Source organism: Wyeomyia smithii, chromosome 3 (genome assembly GCF_029784165.1).
Source record: "Wyeomyia smithii strain HCP4-BCI-WySm-NY-G18 chromosome 3, ASM2978416v1, whole genome shotgun sequence".
Classification (NCBI taxonomy): domain Eukaryota; kingdom Metazoa; phylum Arthropoda; class Insecta; order Diptera; family Culicidae; genus Wyeomyia; species Wyeomyia smithii.
In genome coordinates, this window is record NC_073696.1 from 253975590 (window position 1) to 253992988 (window position 17399).

Sequence of the window (17399 nt, forward strand, 5' to 3'; positions counted from 1 at the left end):
ACACACACACACACACACACACACACACACACAATATCGCACGCTTAGCCTTGGGGCTAATAGCGGTCTCGATCAACTAGATTAGTTGAGAGAATTCGTTATCGATATTGTTTTTTGGCACATTTTGCATGTGTAGGATAAGTACAACGATACACTGTGCTCCAGTGCTGAGTAGGCTTTGTTTTGCTCATCTTCATCTTAAAGAGAAAGAGTTTTCTTCCCTCTCAACAACTGCGAGCTTACATTCAATGTGCATCACTCCATCTACTGTAGAGAGAGCGCAGAGTAATAGTTTCTCTGACGAAAAAACGCTCCTAATTTGACAGAGTAAAAATCCAGTGAAACTCTTGTAAATTGCTCATCCGCGCACGCAAGAAAAATGATATAGATTGCTCGGCGACCAACTGAGCATTGCGTTACCGTTCTCATCGCTCTGGGGTGCGCAAAAACCAGTATAAAATCGAACTTTCTGCAGAATACGCTCCCATGGTGAGTTGTGAATCTTCCGATAATATTAAATTCGAAAACGGTTAGAATGTGGCTTTTATGTGAACCTAAATGTTTTGATATTTGGCCAACTTCTCTTCTAGTAAAGGAGAAGCTAACGAAAACTACTCCCTCTTAAACTGAGAGAGCAAATAAATGTTTATCCCTAACACGTGATAATAAAGAGTGAAAAAGAACTCTGCGACTGAAATACTCTACGCCTAAATATGGATAATTACTCACTCTGTGTGAGAGAAAGTCTAGTTCTCCAAAGGGTTTGGCAGGTAGAAAAGGAAATTTGGGCAAAAATCAAGGGAACGGAAGAAGCCTGGTGCTGAGTCGAGAAAATTTCCAGCTCGAAAAGATCCTCGGCTCGATCGGGAATCGAACCCGATATCACAACCGTGTGGGAGAGCTAGCCGACCGACATCGCTAACCACAGAGCCACGGGGACCAATGATACGTTAATATCATACATTTAATTTCTGAGTTTTTTTTATCGAAAGTTCTTTTCATAGTGAACATCTACAGCAGATGTATGGATATTTCATCTTATTCTATGGGTACCCTGAAGTCGCTTTTTACGCGGGGGATACGTGCCGCGTAAAAAAAAACCGCGTAAATTCCGGAATCCGCGTAAAAAAAACCGCGTAAATTCCGGAATCCGCGTAAATTCCGGAATCCGCGTAAAAAGCGACCTTAGTGTATTTCATTCCAGTTTTTTTTTTTTTTTTGATAACCGCTTTGTACTGTTCCAAGTGTAAAATCTTGTAATCAACAAGCTTCGACATCATGTAGAACCAGACAATAAAGTTTATAGGGTTCAGATCTGGGAAGCTTGTTGGCCATATGGTGGTTCATCGAGACTCTTTTTATAAGAGCTATTTGTAAGCCTTACATGCAAGGTCAGTTATCAAAAAATTGTGGACAAATTCAACAGATATTTTCAGATCAGTGGCAAGTTTTTAAACTGAATGCTACCTATTTTGCCAGGTGCGTTCCCTCACAACTTTAACGACTTGCAGAACGTGGCCGACCGAATCTTCTACGGTTCTCCAAAGTACCTTTTGATAATTTAATGCACGAAATCTCATTTACCCAACATTGGAACATTGGAACATTGTGCAGGGGTGATCACCGGCCAAAAACCGCTTTTCTACTGACAGACAACTAACATAAAGAATGAAAGAAACGGGAAAAGACGAACAATCGAATATATTGAACTCGGTGTAAATTGACTTGTACAATCTCTTTTTCTCTGTCAGTACTATCTCCAGATTACAAACTGATTTGGTAAGTTTGAGGCCGGTTTCCGTAGGCAACTATTTTCAGTAGAGCCCTGCTTAATCCGTCCCTTTTCTCAAAAGTGTTTTGAAAATCACATCATAATATCATAATATCGTTCTCAAGACAATGCATGTCTTCAACGAAATTTGAAATCCAATATGCTCTTGCCCATCAGCTAGCTTGTGAATGTGTCATTTATGTGCCAAAAAGGAGCTTTAGTTTCTTCAGAGAGTACCAATTCTTAGAAAACTATTAGCTAAGAATCATGAGTGTGTGTGTGTGTGTGTGTGTGTGTGTGTGTGGAACCTTTCTAGATCTCACTGTCTGGCAGTGATATAGTGAAAAAAGACAGTTGCAATTATATTTCAATTCTGCAGCTATCTTAGTTTCGGGTTCTAGAAGGTGTTAGCTCTACCGACCTTCCAAAGACCCTTTACAGAATGACTGAGTACTTGCAGTACATTCCGGAGTAATTTTCCAATCGGTAAGCCCCGCCTCAAAATAATATTAGAATCTTATAGATTTTATGATTGTTTTCAGACTTTCAATTCGTTTGATACATAAAAAAATTGACCCGTATTTAATAGCATGTTATATTCATTACCAAGAGGAGTGTCAAATAAATAAAATGAATAAATCTTACCATATATACGTACCAAAATATAATCTATGTATGTACCAAAATATTACCTAAAAACTGATGCTAACCTTGTAATAAATAATGTGTCAATCGGTCGCCTACACAATTGCCATAATAAGAAAATTGAACTTAAAATAATAATGATAAATAAAAAATTGCTTAATTGATAAATAAAAAAATTGCAATGCATTTGCTCCATTTACGTTGGAAACAGCAGCACTGTCTGTCCACTCGGACCTGCACACAAGCTTTCATGCAAGCACTGATGTGGGAAGCAAGTGACGCTCGTTCTAATTGTCATTTTCTATGCATGAACAATTTTGAAAGTAACAAAATATCACTTTAAACTACCTCCCGCATGTTCACTATACTTATCTTTAGCCGCATCGTTTTAATGTTCACTTCCTCTATCACACGGGATTCTGTAATCCCAATCGCACCACTAAAATTAGTTTTTTACGAGCCGATACAGGATTGACTCTACACTTCTCAAAACAGTGTTCATCAATCCTTTCATTCGTAATACCCTTTAAATACACTGGACTCTGAACGAAGGCTTCTCAACTATGTCTACAACACGAATTACACCCTCCACGTATTATAAATCACGACAAAACGCGACAACTTCGGACGCAATAAATGAAGACAAAACCCGCTGCAAACGACCGTGGCGCCAATCCCATATGCTAATTCAGCTATCTTATCGAATAATCTTCACGGCACTACGATACACATCAAGTAAAAGTTTCGCAGCACACACAACATAACAAACATTCCTGAAAAAACTCACTTCGCGATATTAAACAAATTTTCTTCTGAAAAATCGAACGAGCGAAAATTTTGACGTCCGAATCCAGCCATGGCCTGCTTCTCTTCCATTTTAGCTAAGAATCATGAGTGGCCTAAAATTTGTTTTCTAAATTTAATTGTTTGCAAAAATATTCTTTCTAAGCAATGCCTAAGTACAATTTTGCAGAATTTTTTTTTCAATTATTTTTTAGAGTGTATATTTTTGTGGAACATTAAAGTTTACATCGTCAACTTTACCGAAGACACTATACCGATCAACGATAGCGACTCTAGAGTATTTTTATCATTGATAGGCACTCGGCTCAGGAAATATTTTCAGTATTAGATTTCCCGTTAGCACAAAGAATTTTTCGCTTTTTTGATCAAATTCACTGAGCCTGGTGCCTATTGATGATGTAAATATTTTGACGTAGAACTACGTCTTTATGGAAGATCTATTATAATAAGTCTATTAGAGTTTATAAGAGATCAAAACAGATGAATATTTCTTCTCTCTTTTTAATTATCATTGCAGAGCAGTAAAATTACAGTTCAATCAGTTCAAATTCTTTTGAATTTGATTACGGCCCGCAAAAGATTCTCAAAATTATCGCAAGCCGTACGCAAGATTTTCATCAATCGGTTCTTAAAAGTGTCCAAAGTCACTTGTTTTGCTTCACCTAGCTTTCCTAGCATGTACCCCTAAATGATGAAGTTCAATGGGTTCATATCGAGATGGAGGATGCGGGCCAACCAGATGTGCTGATAAAACACGATAAATCTCCGCTACACCACTTCTGAAAAACCTGAAACCTGTAGCAGGAACTTTCTTCTCCAAATAATTGCTTGACCGAGGCAGCAAATGGTCTAATTTTCGAACCCCTGTCAATGAATAGCAGTGGCAACTTGAAGCATTCAGGAATCATTCCAGTTCTATTTGATCGACTGGAATACCACGAAGACATGTTGAAAAACTAAAAAATAATATTTTATATTTTTAATTAATTGCAATTTCAAAAACCTGGCAACACTGCTGCTTAAAAAGTTAAGATGTTTTGGCTTCTTCAATAACCAGAAAAACTCTAAATTATTTCTTACGTTGTTTTTTGGGTTGAAAATTTTCAAATAAATATGATTGTTTGATTAAAATTGTGAAATTCAAAACTGTTTTCATGGAAATGTTGTATCTCGGGATTGACTCATATTACCTCGAGACGATGTTTCTCACGTGAAGTTTTCCGAAAATAAACTGGCAACACCTTCCAGTCAAAAATAATATTTTTCTGGATTTCTTGGTTTGTTTGGTTCAAAAATTCTATATCATAACAGAGATGATATAGAATTTTAGAGAGAGATATGAATAAAACAAATTAAAAGTTTTCGATTAAAAATGCGTTTTTTTTCTCAGCATAGGCTCTTACAGAGGGGAATTGTAACTTTGAGCCCAAAACATCTAGGTCGTGTCCAAGTTGTATGGACACTTCCTATGACCCATCTCTAAAGATTTTTTGATGTATGTATGCACTAGATCTCGTATAAAATAAGATTGAAAAATTAAAAGCATAATACAGAAATTATAATTTAGTAGACTGTGCTTTACTTGCAAAAGCCCACTTCCTCCGACGGGGTTCGGTGGCCGAATGAGCTAGTACAAGCGTATTTGGGTTTGCATTTTGAATGCCATTTTTTTCCATCACATGTAAAACACGAGTGATATTTAATTTTCAAATATTACCTTTTATTTTTTTTTCATTGTAAAGTCAAGTCTTGGCCCGATTCGAGACGCAGTTATTTACTGTTCTTACATGCTATCATTTACTCGGGTGTGAAACATAGGTATAGCTATGGAAACAATACATGAGGAAAGCCATGCGAAATAATCTCTAAATACGCTAAAGTTATCCACCATTTTTGTTTTGAATGTAAATTTGCTCTAGTATTTGGTTTAGAAAACTGAGTATTTTTCGCTGGTGAAGGAATTTTTTGGACTCGAGAGTAATTTTCTGATACTCTCTATTTGAAGCGTCATAATTCAGAAACCTTTAGTTGAATAAAAAAACTTTCTTCTTTGAACGAGCTGTAAAGAATGGATGCTTCACAAAAAATATACACTGGGAACACGATTTTTAAAGGTTAAGTCTCAGAGCTTTTTCAAGTTTGAGCTTTTTTGAAAACAAGCATTTTTCAATTTTGTGATCTGATTTTATGAACAATTTCAAATCAGAAAGTTGCGGATTATTGATTATCTAAATACTTCAGTTTTCGAGACATTTAAAAAATAAATTTGAAAAATTTGAATTTTTATAATGGAATTACGTGTTTGTTTATTGATCGTATTTCTCTAGCAACAAGCATAGATTTACAGACATTCATGTTCCATATAATATTGTACAATTTATTCAAACGGCAAAAAGCGTTGTATAATTCAGAAGTTATCGGTATGTTCACGATCACGGAGATAAATCATTGACTACAAAAAGATTGATTGAATAAATCATGACGAAGAAAGCCTTTGGAAAAAAGCAACTTTGATGCGATTTAACGTTCTGGCAACACCGTTCATCAGCTGTTGTTTGTTTTTACTTCATTCAAACTTCAAACGTTATCTTGCACGTCTGTTTCAATTCAGCGGGATTTCTTTTTGTAAATCCCTATCGACTTTAAACCAACTACGTTTCCAGTATTCCATTATCTTGCAATCTTTTTTCAAGATTTCAATAAATCTATGCTTCTATATCTTTAGTCTACATCTGAAAAAACTAATAAAAAGTTCAAATTTACCAAACTTAATTTTAATTGTATATCTCTAAAATGGATGCATTTGGGAAGTTAGTTAATTAGAACTTCGAAATTGTAATTAGAATCATTGCTACAGGAATTTGATTATTTTTAAAATTGTTGAAGTTGAAAAATGCTTCGAAACTCAACTTCTAGGTAAAAATTTGGCTTACAAGATGAAACTTTTTACCAAAAATTTAGAGAAAATGTCTCGTTTCAACGAAAAAAAATTCTGGAAATTTTATTTTAAATTCGAAACAGCTGGAATGCGATTGAATTCAGAAGGTTATTTATTGGTAGCTTTTTGGTTCTAAATTACGACTAAAATCGTTTGATATCTTCGGAATATGATTATTTTCGAAAATGTGGAAATTCTAAAATTGCTGTAAGCTTAACCTTGTGAAAAACAATTTGTATTCTAGTTATTCTCTCAGCGGTATATTTTCTTCATTCCATCATCTAAAATTCATTCTCAGACAATCTCTCTTACAACCAAAGGTCGCTGGGCTACTACGCTTTAAACAAAGCCTATGCCAAATGCCAAATTCAGAAGAATACTTCCAATTCTAATAATATTAAATTTTATTCAAACCAGAAGTGGTCAATCAAATTTTTGTGTATTTTTGTATGATTCGGCATGAATTTGCTCTTGATGTTTGCGATAGATCTCGTATAAAGGGTTGGAAATGAAGATGGCCTAAAACCGTAACCGTAAAATCCATTGGATAAACTTTTTTTTGCTTGCGAAAGGCCGCCGCTTCCAACGTTAGGTCGGTAGCTGATTCAACCAGTCAACGCGATTTTGGGTATAGATTTGGAATCCCGTATTCTGGATTTTCTAGAATGCAACACGGAGAAGATATTTGAAATTCTATTTTTCGATTCTATATAAGTTGTGTTTTTCCTTTTAGTATTAACTTTTTTTTCATTTTCGAAGTCAACCCTTCGATCTGCGTAAGATGTCAGAATATGCTGCTCTTAAATGTTTGTTTTTGTTCGAACGTAAAAGTAAACAAAATTAAAGTCAAGATATCAATGATTCAATTGTTTGCTAATGCAAATATTATTTTTTTTTTTGTAAATACTGGCACATCATCCAAACACACAGCTTTCTAGAAGACACAAAAAAGAGAGGTAGTTCGAAGACCGAGTAATTGTCAAAAATGTTAAAACAATATCATTGTTTGTATATCCCCGGATCACATTCAAGCAAAAACTAGCAAAAGGAACCTTCATAGAATGAATTACTATCATATTCGCTGTATAAGATTGATTAAAATATGCAATTAAAAAGACATATTTCTTATTTTTTGTGTCATTAACTCAATCTATATAAAAGCTGTCTTTTATTTCTTCTACAAAGCTGTGTGTTTGGATGATATACAAATATATGCTGAAAATTGTTGGCTTCTAAATACCACAACTTTTTAGATATTCAAAGAAAAACCAATTAAAAGAACAAATCTGATATAAAAATTATCTTCGAATTTATAAAACATTAAAAGAAAAAAAAATTGTTCCCGAATGATTTTGCTGCATGTCAAAAATGCGGTAAAAAAAAACAAATTTTATCCAGAAACCATTAAAACATAATGATAAAACTATTTTGAATTAGTTAGTCACTATCCATTAAAATAAATGATGGATTGGGTACCATGTTAAAAATTTTGACGCTTTGGCTAAACAGAAAATTAAAAACTGATTGTCTAGCAGCAGCATCACTTTGATTATCACCATTTATGATATCATTTTTTTTTTCCTGTATGGACTTCCTCACTGCGACCAGAATCGTAGATCTATTGTGAGACATGCCCGGGTGTCTGCTGTATCCCGCACTTCTGTTAATAGCAACACCTCTATTGAGAAGTGGCATGCTTATTATTATTGTTCATCAGTGCTTGTGTGTTATGTGCTACTCTTCCTTTACACGCTTACTGTTCTACTATACCGATACTCGTTCCTCTTGCCAAATATCACCAATTTAATTCCCTGGAGAAGTTTCGTCGTGCGTCCTTCTGGCCAGTTTTATTGATAAGAGGGACTTATTTTTTGTTAAGAGGAAGTCACGCAAAGGTATTTGTAGATTTCAGCGGAAAGGAAGGGTAACTGGGTGGGGAGCCTGAGAATAAACCCATGCTTAAGTCCTTTTTGACATCGGATGGCCTGGTTCTACTGAGATCCGAACCCACGACCATCCGCTTGACAAAGCGGACTTTGTAACCTTGCGGCTACGCAACTGCCCTTTATGATATCATAACAATCAATACGTGCTAGCCCCAAAATTTCAAACACGGTCAAGTAAGGTCAATTTGATAATGTGTTGGCACAGTTTGGTCGTAACCCCACATTATCGACTGTTTGTTATGACAATACGATGATTAAATTTTGTTTACCAAAACATAAAATTCATCCTTTGTGTATAAAACCCAATTTGCTCGTCTCAGTTTTGCGTCCAAGCAGAATTCACAGTATCAAAAATTTCTTCCAGGTTCTTCCATAGTGACGCCACTGTATAGCTTTTGTACCCTTCCAAAAGTCAAACAAACTCCTAAAATCAAACGAAATGCGATATCTAAACATTCATACAGCCGCCCCACAGCACGTACATATTCCAAATTGTTGTGTACTGTAGTAGGAGTACTTGGCACGGTAACATAAATAAACCGAGAAGCAAAAACAAGAATGCAAACTCTGGCTAAAGTATGCTACAATTGGAATTTGACTTTGGTTATGAAAGACGTATATTTATTGAGACCGCAACGAGCAACTGTGCTTAAATCATTTGAGATTCCTTAAATTACTCCCAGCTCGAACAACTTCAATCTTGTGATGAGTTCGGATTTCGAACGGTGCACACATTGTTGTTACTCATACGTTCTGGTCGTAATTTACGTAAAACTAGCCATTAACGCCACTAGAAGCGTCCGTTCGGTCAAGCCGGCGGCCGATAGCTCATCCGCACTCAGTGCTGATCGATCGCTTCGATCGTCATCTAGTCTGCCGGCGTGTTCATTCGGCCCCTTCTTCGGATCAGAATTTCCGATTGAAAATAAATTAGTTATTTTTAGCGGAAATCGTAAATCAATAAGAGGTGCATTTTCATAACATCAATAATAAGTGACAAAAACGTGTGCACATTTTCGGACGAACATTCGAATGCAAAGGACGTAGCCGTCGGCAGCGGTGCTGCTTGGCAAGTGAATACGGTAGTTTTTTAATTCGCAACTTCGAAGCCACTCGAAAGAGCCGCTTGCGGCATCAACAACCGCTGCTGGGAACAATGCGGCTTACCAATGCGACCCTTTTGATGCTTATCCATGCCATTCAAGAAAGGCAGCGCGAGCAACGAGGTAATTGATTGGGAAATAAAAATCGTTTTCCAAAAACACAAACAGCGGTGCAAATCCTTTGTCGTTCGTTTCGAATTTTTTTGACATATTTTAAGTGTGTTTCACAAATGTCAACCTGAGTTATTGGCTTCAGGCCAATCGAGGAAAATTTTAATTACACACTGTCACCACCCGGACCGATAATTTATTACAGGCGCCGGAGTTGTTTATTATGCATCGCAGTTCGTGGCCAACCGCAACCTATTTTCAACCCTTCGCTCCTATGAACTTGAATATTTCATATGAGGAAAAAAGGAAAGAGTATGAATTTCCAGGCATAATTTAAAACAGCGAAAACAAGCTTTAATGGCGCACTCAATAAAAGTAATGTGAATCTCTGTTGGTAAGCCGAGCCGACTAACCCGCCGGGGCCCTTCTTATGCATGTTCAAGTGCTTCTTGATCAGCAAAACCGCACGGATTTCACAGCAGGCAAACCACCATCCCTTCAACCCCAAACACCATGAATGTGGCGGCGGTGGAATGCCAGACGCCATGGAGTGGAACGAAATTTAATTATTATTTACCATAGCAAACATCAAAGCCATTTCCATCATATTCTCCATGCTCTCCGCGAGATATTCGACGATGACAGCTGGGAAGATTATGAATAATTTTTTCTGCCAAATATTTTCTCATGCGTTACTCGAATTTTTCGTGAACCTATGTAATTGGGTGGGCTGAAAAGAGGCCAAAGTGTCCACCGGGATATGCGTTAATCAGTAGAAAGCAGTGTGAGCCAGGTTGATGGGAGTTTTTTGTTTCGTATAAGCAATTAAATAGGAAAATTTCAATAACGCAGATATGTGCAATGTTGATTGCTTCGCGAGTTTACGATTCAATGATTTATGCAGGAACAAAAATTATCCATCAAGCTGCTGCGGATATGATACATATTGCATTCGATTCACCCGGAGGGGTATAAAACGTTAAATGGCTATCGAAGTGTCTTTTCGATTAGCCTAAAATAATTACTAGTTTAATTAATTTATTTTTTGTGGGGAAAGTACTCAGCAATTGAAAAATCATGATAAATCAGACTGACCATCTTCGTTCACATTGTTATCAGTATATTAGTTTCATAGTGTATGAAGATGACAGACTGCATAAAAAGGTGAAAGATATAGAGTGGAAGAATGATCAAGAGAAGGTGATAATTTATTTCTTATTTTATTTTTGACTGACAGGATAAGAAAAATGAAAAAAGCAGAATATAAAAAGCAATAAACAGCGAAAAATAAGATGTTTAAAGTTAATACATGCTCAAAAAACAATTATGAAAAAAAAGGCAATAGAAAACAAGAGGGCAGTTGAGGAAGAGAATGAAATTAGTGAAGATACAGCAACGAGAGAGCAGTTCAGAAAGATCGAAATAGCGGGAGAGAATGTAATAAACAAGAGAAAGAGATAAGGAAAGAGAGCAATTAAGATTTTTCTGTGGGCTGCAACTTTTTTCTTGTTAATCTCTAACTTTATCCTCCTTTTTATTTTGTTGTTTTATTCTGTTTCGATTTCCTATGTTTTACTTCCTTCTGTTTATTTTTTCATCCGTACGTTGTGATCTTCTAAAATTGTCTTTACGAACTAATTTCATTTTTGTCATATGTCTTATATTTAAGTTTAGTAAAGCGGGCAATGTATGTAGTTTTACGAGAATGCGAAAATGAACGGGAATAGAAGGTGTGACCTTTCCGGAGACAACGGAGATTACGGGTTCGAGTCCCGTCTGGACGAGGGAATTTTTTTCTAAGCTTAAAGTCGCACCTTCTATTCCCGTTCATTTTCCCATTCTCGTAAAACTACATACATTGCCCGCTTTACTAAAATTCTAAAATTGTATTTGAAATTTTCTTGTCCTCCTTATATTTTTTTTTTATTATTTATTTCACTCATTTTTTCGGCCGAAATTTATACTTTAATGAAAATGTTTTTTTCCTATTACTTTTTTTCTTTTTCGGTTCTATTATTTTTTTAACTTGTTTTGTTTACCACTTTTCTATCATGTAATTTATTTTGTTCTTCATTAAATTTTTGCCTTACTCAATTTCCCTTCTGTTTTTATCCTCTGAATTCATTTCTATTCTTCAAATTCATTCTTTATTTTTTCTTTTTTTTTGTTCCTTTTGTGTGTTTTGTTTTTGTTTATTTGTAACTAACGTTTTCTATTTTTTTTTTAATTTCTGAAACACTTTTTTGCTCTTTTTGTTTTTTTGTCTGTGATTTTTTCTTTCTGTTCAATTTCGTTTTCGATTGTGTTTTTCTCTTCTCTTATTTATAATTTTCTTTATTTTTTATTTCTATTTTTTTATTTTTGTTTTTACTTCCCAATTTGTATTTTATGCTTTCTTTTTTATACTTTTTCTGTTTCCCAGTTCTCTATTTTTTGTAAATTATTTTGTACTCCATTAAATTTTTTTCAAATTTTGACTTTTTTGTCCTTTGAATTTATTTATTTATCGTTATTTATCTTTGTTCTCTCTTTTTTATCTTTTTTCTGTTTTTTTTTTGTTTTTTCATAATTTATTCTTATCCAATGTTTCCTACCGTCTTTTTACTTTTCAAAATCATTTTTGCTTTCTTTGTTTTTCTCTGTGAATTTTTCTTTGCTTCAATTTTCATTTTTTTGTTAACAAACATTAAAAAAAAATATAAAATATTGAAGCAAAGAAAAATACACCGAGAAAAACAAAGAAAGCAAAAATGATTTGAAAAAGTAAAAAAAACAGCAGAAAACATATAAGAAATAATTATGAATAAACAAAAAAAAACAGAAAAAAAAATAAAAAAGAAAGAACAAAGACAAATAACGAATTTGGAGAGCAAAAAAAAATCCGTATTTTATGCTCTCTTTTTCATACTTTTTTTGTTTCCCACTTCTTTATTTTTTTGTAAATTTTTTTGTACTCTATTCTCTTATATAATTTGACTTTTTTTATCCTTCGATTTTTATTTTCTACATTCATTACTTTCTCTTCCTGTGTTGTACCGTTCTATTGTTTTGATCTTTAGAAACTTTTCTTCCATTTATTTTTTTTTTAACTTTAATTCTCATCAATTTTTTTTCTTGTTAATTTTTCCTAATCCGTATTTCATGCATTTTTTTAAAGTTATTCATAGTTTCATTTTCTCGGAATTTTTATTTCTGCAGATTTTTTGCTTCTACTTGTTTTTGCTTTTATGCTTTATGTTTACGTTTTCTCACTTACGTTTCGCTATGTCTTTGATGTTTCTATATAATTTATTTGAATTTTCCCCCTCCATCATTTTGTCTTGTAAAATTTCGCTTTCTATCTCAACCTGTTTTTTTATTTGTGAGTTTCGCAAAAACGACCCAAAAAGGAAAAAATGAACAAAAAGATTGAAGTGGACAGAAATTGAACAAGAAAAAATAAAGAAAATGAACATTTCAAGAATATAAAAATAAACAATGTAAAAAAGTGAAAAAAGGCTTAGTACAAATATAAGACAAAATCAAAAAATATAAGCCAAAACTAAAAATATGCAAAAATGAACAGAGAGAAAACCAGAAAAAGTTAAAGATAACCACAAAGAAGCATGAAACAGTTGAAGAATAATGAAAGCAATACAGAGTAGATTAAAGAAGAAAACATAAAACGTTGAAGAATGAAGAAAAACTAAATACTAGAAAAAAAACTGATACAAAATAGTAAAACATGAAAAAAGAAGAATAACAGAATAAAAATAAAGGAAAAGAGCAGAATAAAGAAATTTAACGAATAGAATAATTTTAAAGAATAAAAAATTTATAGAAAAACAAAATGTGAATAAGAGAAAAAAATATTGGTGGAAAAACTAATTAATAGCATTTTTAAATAGATGGCTGAAAAAATGAAAGTTAGAAAGACAAATGAACCCAAAAGTAAGTATCAATAGATAACATCACAAAGGCGAAAATGTAAGGAAAACAAATAAAATTATAAGAAAAAATATATGTATAAATAAAAAAAATTAAAGAATGAAATAAATTTAGTTAGAGAATCCAAGGCATAGTAAATCGTAAGTGAAAAACCAAGGCAAAATTAACAATAATAAAAAAGATAAAAATAAAAGAATAGAAATTAATAACTGAAACAAGAGAAGAAGGAAACTGAAAGACAAATTAAAGCAGAACAAATTCACAGAGAAAAATAAAGAAAGCAAAAAACAAAACATAATGCACAGAAAACTGAAGAGCAAAAGTAACGAATTTTAAAATTAAAAATGCATTCAAAGGATAAAAAAAATAAGCTGCATAATAGAAAAATTTAATGGATTTAATGAATATAAAAAAGAAGCATAAAATACATGTTAGAGAATATTAACATAAATGGAAAAAAAATAAACAAAAAAAAATAAACAATGAAAGAAAGTAATAAATTAGAGAAGAGAAAAACACAATTTAAAGAGAAATTGAAGAAAAGAAGAAGTCGCAGAGAAAAATGAAGAAAGTCAAAAAGCGTTTCGAAAAATAACAAAAATAGAACGGTAGAAAACGTTGTATTAGATAAAACTACCAACAAAAACAGCAAACAAAAAGAAAGGAAAAATAATGAACTTAGAGAATGAAAATTAATTAAAAGGATAAAAAAGAAGACAAATTGAGTAAGAGAAAAATTGAATGGAGAACAAAATAATTTACAAAAACTAGAGAACAAAAAAAGTTTAAAAAGTAAAGGAACCGAAAAAGAGAAAAAAATAGGAAATAACAATTGGGAGTAGCGTATAAGTTAAGGCCATGCATCATAAGTGAAAAAATAGGAAGAAGAAGAATATTAGAAACAAAATTTAACAAAAATCACAACATACGGGTGAACAAATAAGTAAGAAAGTAAAAAAAAAAATAAAGGAATAAAAAAAAAATGAACAATAGAACAAAATCAGAGGTGAACGAGAAAAAAGTTGCAGCCCTCATAAATATGAAAACGGATAAATCAATGAATTGGGAAATGTGCAGCAAAAACAAAAAACAGGAAAAAAGAGCAAAAAATACGGAGATGACATTCAAATTTTGATTGATATTTTTAAGGGTGAAAATTCAGAGTTAATAGAAGGAAATTGCAACAAAATAAAAATGAAAGCAAAAAAATAGCAAAGAATAGGCAGTAATAGGTAATGAAGAGTTAAAGAATGGAGTTTATTAGGGCAGAGCAGATACAAAAGAAAATTTACAGAGGTAAGAAAAAAATGAAAAAAAAAAAAAAACAGAATGTGACCAAGAAACAAAACTCATCGAGGTATTAAAAAGTGAACAAGTAAAAAAGAGGAGAAATTAGTTTGATAATGATCTAAAAAGATACGAAATCACAGGAAAAAGAAATAAAACGAAATAATGAATTTGGAAAAGAGTACCAAATAGGTTCTTAAAAAAAGAAAAATCATGTTAAAGTAAAAAAAAATTTATGAAAAAATCTGAAATCGATAAAATAAAAGAAACATCAAACTTATGGATGACAAGATAATAAGGGAAAAGATACGAAGTGAAAATGGAGATAAAAGTATGGGAATGATAACATAAGAAAGCGAAAATGAAAATAAACTGAGAGGTACACAAAAAAAGAGATTAATAAGAACAAAGAATACGGAGATGACATACGAGTGTCAGTCAACAACAGATGGAAAATACGAAATAATAAAAAAAATTCGTAAACGCATCAAAATAAAAATAGGAAAAATGACAGTAGTAGGAAATGTAGAGCAAGAGAATTGAGTTTATCAGGAAAAAGAAGCTACAAAGGAGAAATCAACAGAGGTAAGAAAAAAAACAGAAGAGTCCAAGAACAAAACTCAACGGAGGTTTTTTAAAAAGAGAACAAGTAGAAATGAGGAAGAATGAGCAGACTTGCGAATACACCGACTCTTCTTCATTTTCCCCTGATAAAATAATATGCTAGAGCGATCAAGTTAGCTGGTGAAAATATCGCAATCGTTCGTTGGGGAATCCTGTTTTGTGATCAATGTCCTACTGCGCTGTTTTGCTGCATTAATCCTTGGTTCGCTATTATGTATATGCTCTTTTTGAACGGAGGTAGAAAGAATCAACAATTCGTGCCGACCGGGTGGGCGCGTCAACGCGAAACGCAATAATATCAATGTTTATTAGTAGCCAAACTATGTCAACTGCTTTATTTGGGCAAAGCAAAGGAAATCCTACAAAACCCGAGAGCAATTTAATTCTATGAAGGATTAGTTTGAAACCACTATTGGATTTTGATATTTTACTCCGTTGAGAACTGAGCAGCTGAAATCAGTGCTCACTCAATGGGAGATGTGTAAATTAATGTTTTTTATTTGCACCATGAATCGCAGTGCTCTTTCTTAGATTGCGTTTATAAAAGTTCGTGGTTGTGAAAACGGCTATCTTTGATGTTTTTTGCTTAAGAGCTGTATCAAATCAAGCAAAACAGCATAGATGAGGAAAAAAAAAATCAAGCAAAACTATGTGTTGAATGCATATGCAGCACGTGTTTGCTGCCTACTGGTATCAAGAGCAATATTTTACATCCACACATTTTAGCGAAGAGTATTCTGAAGCCTGAGAATGAGTTTGATAAATATCGAGAAAAATGTGACAAATAATGTATCAGGTATCCAAGAAATAAAACAAACAATAAAAATATGGACATAAAATCGTTGACCGTCGATGAGTAATACCCTTGGAATAGCATTATAAATGTGTATAATCATGTGTCTTTAATACGTGTTCACCATAATATTTATGAACATAAACTAAATTTATGGCAAAATTCCTTGCTTGAACAGCTGGATTGTTCTTTCTTTTTACCTGGGAGCTTCAAATAGCATCCACGTACACAAACACATACAATACAAAGCATCGGGCGGCTCCCAGAACCGAACGCAAACACGATCCAATAAGAAATCAATTACGCGGAAATTTCTCCATTCAAGCGACCAGCCAAAAGTTGTTTCCAACGAAACTGCTCATTGCTAATCGAAACGCTTGCTGGTGTGGAACGGCAACTGAACTGAATTGAACTGAACTGGCTCTGCTGGTAGCACACCGAAAACAGCAAGTTTCCGCTTCCGTCTGCGGAAATTGAAAACTTTAACTCTTGTTAAGCAGTTTTCCAATCCACTTTCGGGCCAAAAAAGGTGCACACAGTCGAATCGCAACAAGCTAGAAAAAAGGATGAAGAAAAAAAATACTGCAACCGGAATCAAACAGGAGGTGAAAAGAACAGCTTTGCATTTCATTCGCCATTTCGTGGTGCATACAGTTGCGTATAGTGTCGATCGAATTTTGAGGATTCTGAGAGAGAGAAAAAGTATAGCGTCATCAAAACCGAGTCACTCAGAAAATTCAATCTGGTGGTGAGCCAAATGGCGAAAGTCATTTCCCACCCAAAGGGATAAAGTTTTTTTTTTCCGGAAGCAATGTCAACTTTGCTTTGATTTTTTTTTTGAAGTGTGAAACGCTTGTTTTCGAAAATCTTCGTTTTCAGTATGTCGCAAATTGATTGGGCTCAGCAAGCATGTGGGCGCAATTCTGGAGATTTAATTTGATGATAAACTTTCGAAAAAAAATATGATTCCACCCAAAAGTTATCTGATTTGTTGTGAACTTTAACACAGCAGACCGTATCCGGGAGCAAAGTTCAATCGACACGCAACAGTGGCCAGCAACCGCAGAGGTTGCGTTGGTGCAAATCTGAAGCTGGCAGTTATTATGCGCGAGATAACAACAACAGTACCGAAATAGTAAGTATAAAACATTATGTCATTCAGCAGCGCGATGGTGGAAGGAACGGAAAATGAGACAACTGACGGGCTTGGCTATTGGTCGCGATGGTACAGGAGGAGGAGCACATGTAAAGGCAGACTGTAAATGACGACACAAATGATGCTGTTGATGTTCATAATAATAGCGAGGAGCGTAACGAATAGCACGTGGGCTGAGTGGGCTGGCGATGACGGGTTGGGGGATGGTGTAACGTGCCATTATGACCATTAGTAGTACATCAGGCTCAAGAGCTATGGCCTGGACGGAATGGGCAGGCAGAGCTCTGCCAGCAG

The 17399-nt window shown here is 34.0% G+C and overlaps 1 protein-coding gene across 15 annotated transcripts in view; it reads left to right on the forward strand.

The window, feature by feature from the left end:
• LOC129730262 (low-density lipoprotein receptor-like) overlaps positions 1–17399 on the forward strand; it is a 595327-nt gene that overhangs the window by 545755 nt on the left and 32173 nt on the right. The window lies entirely within an intron of this gene.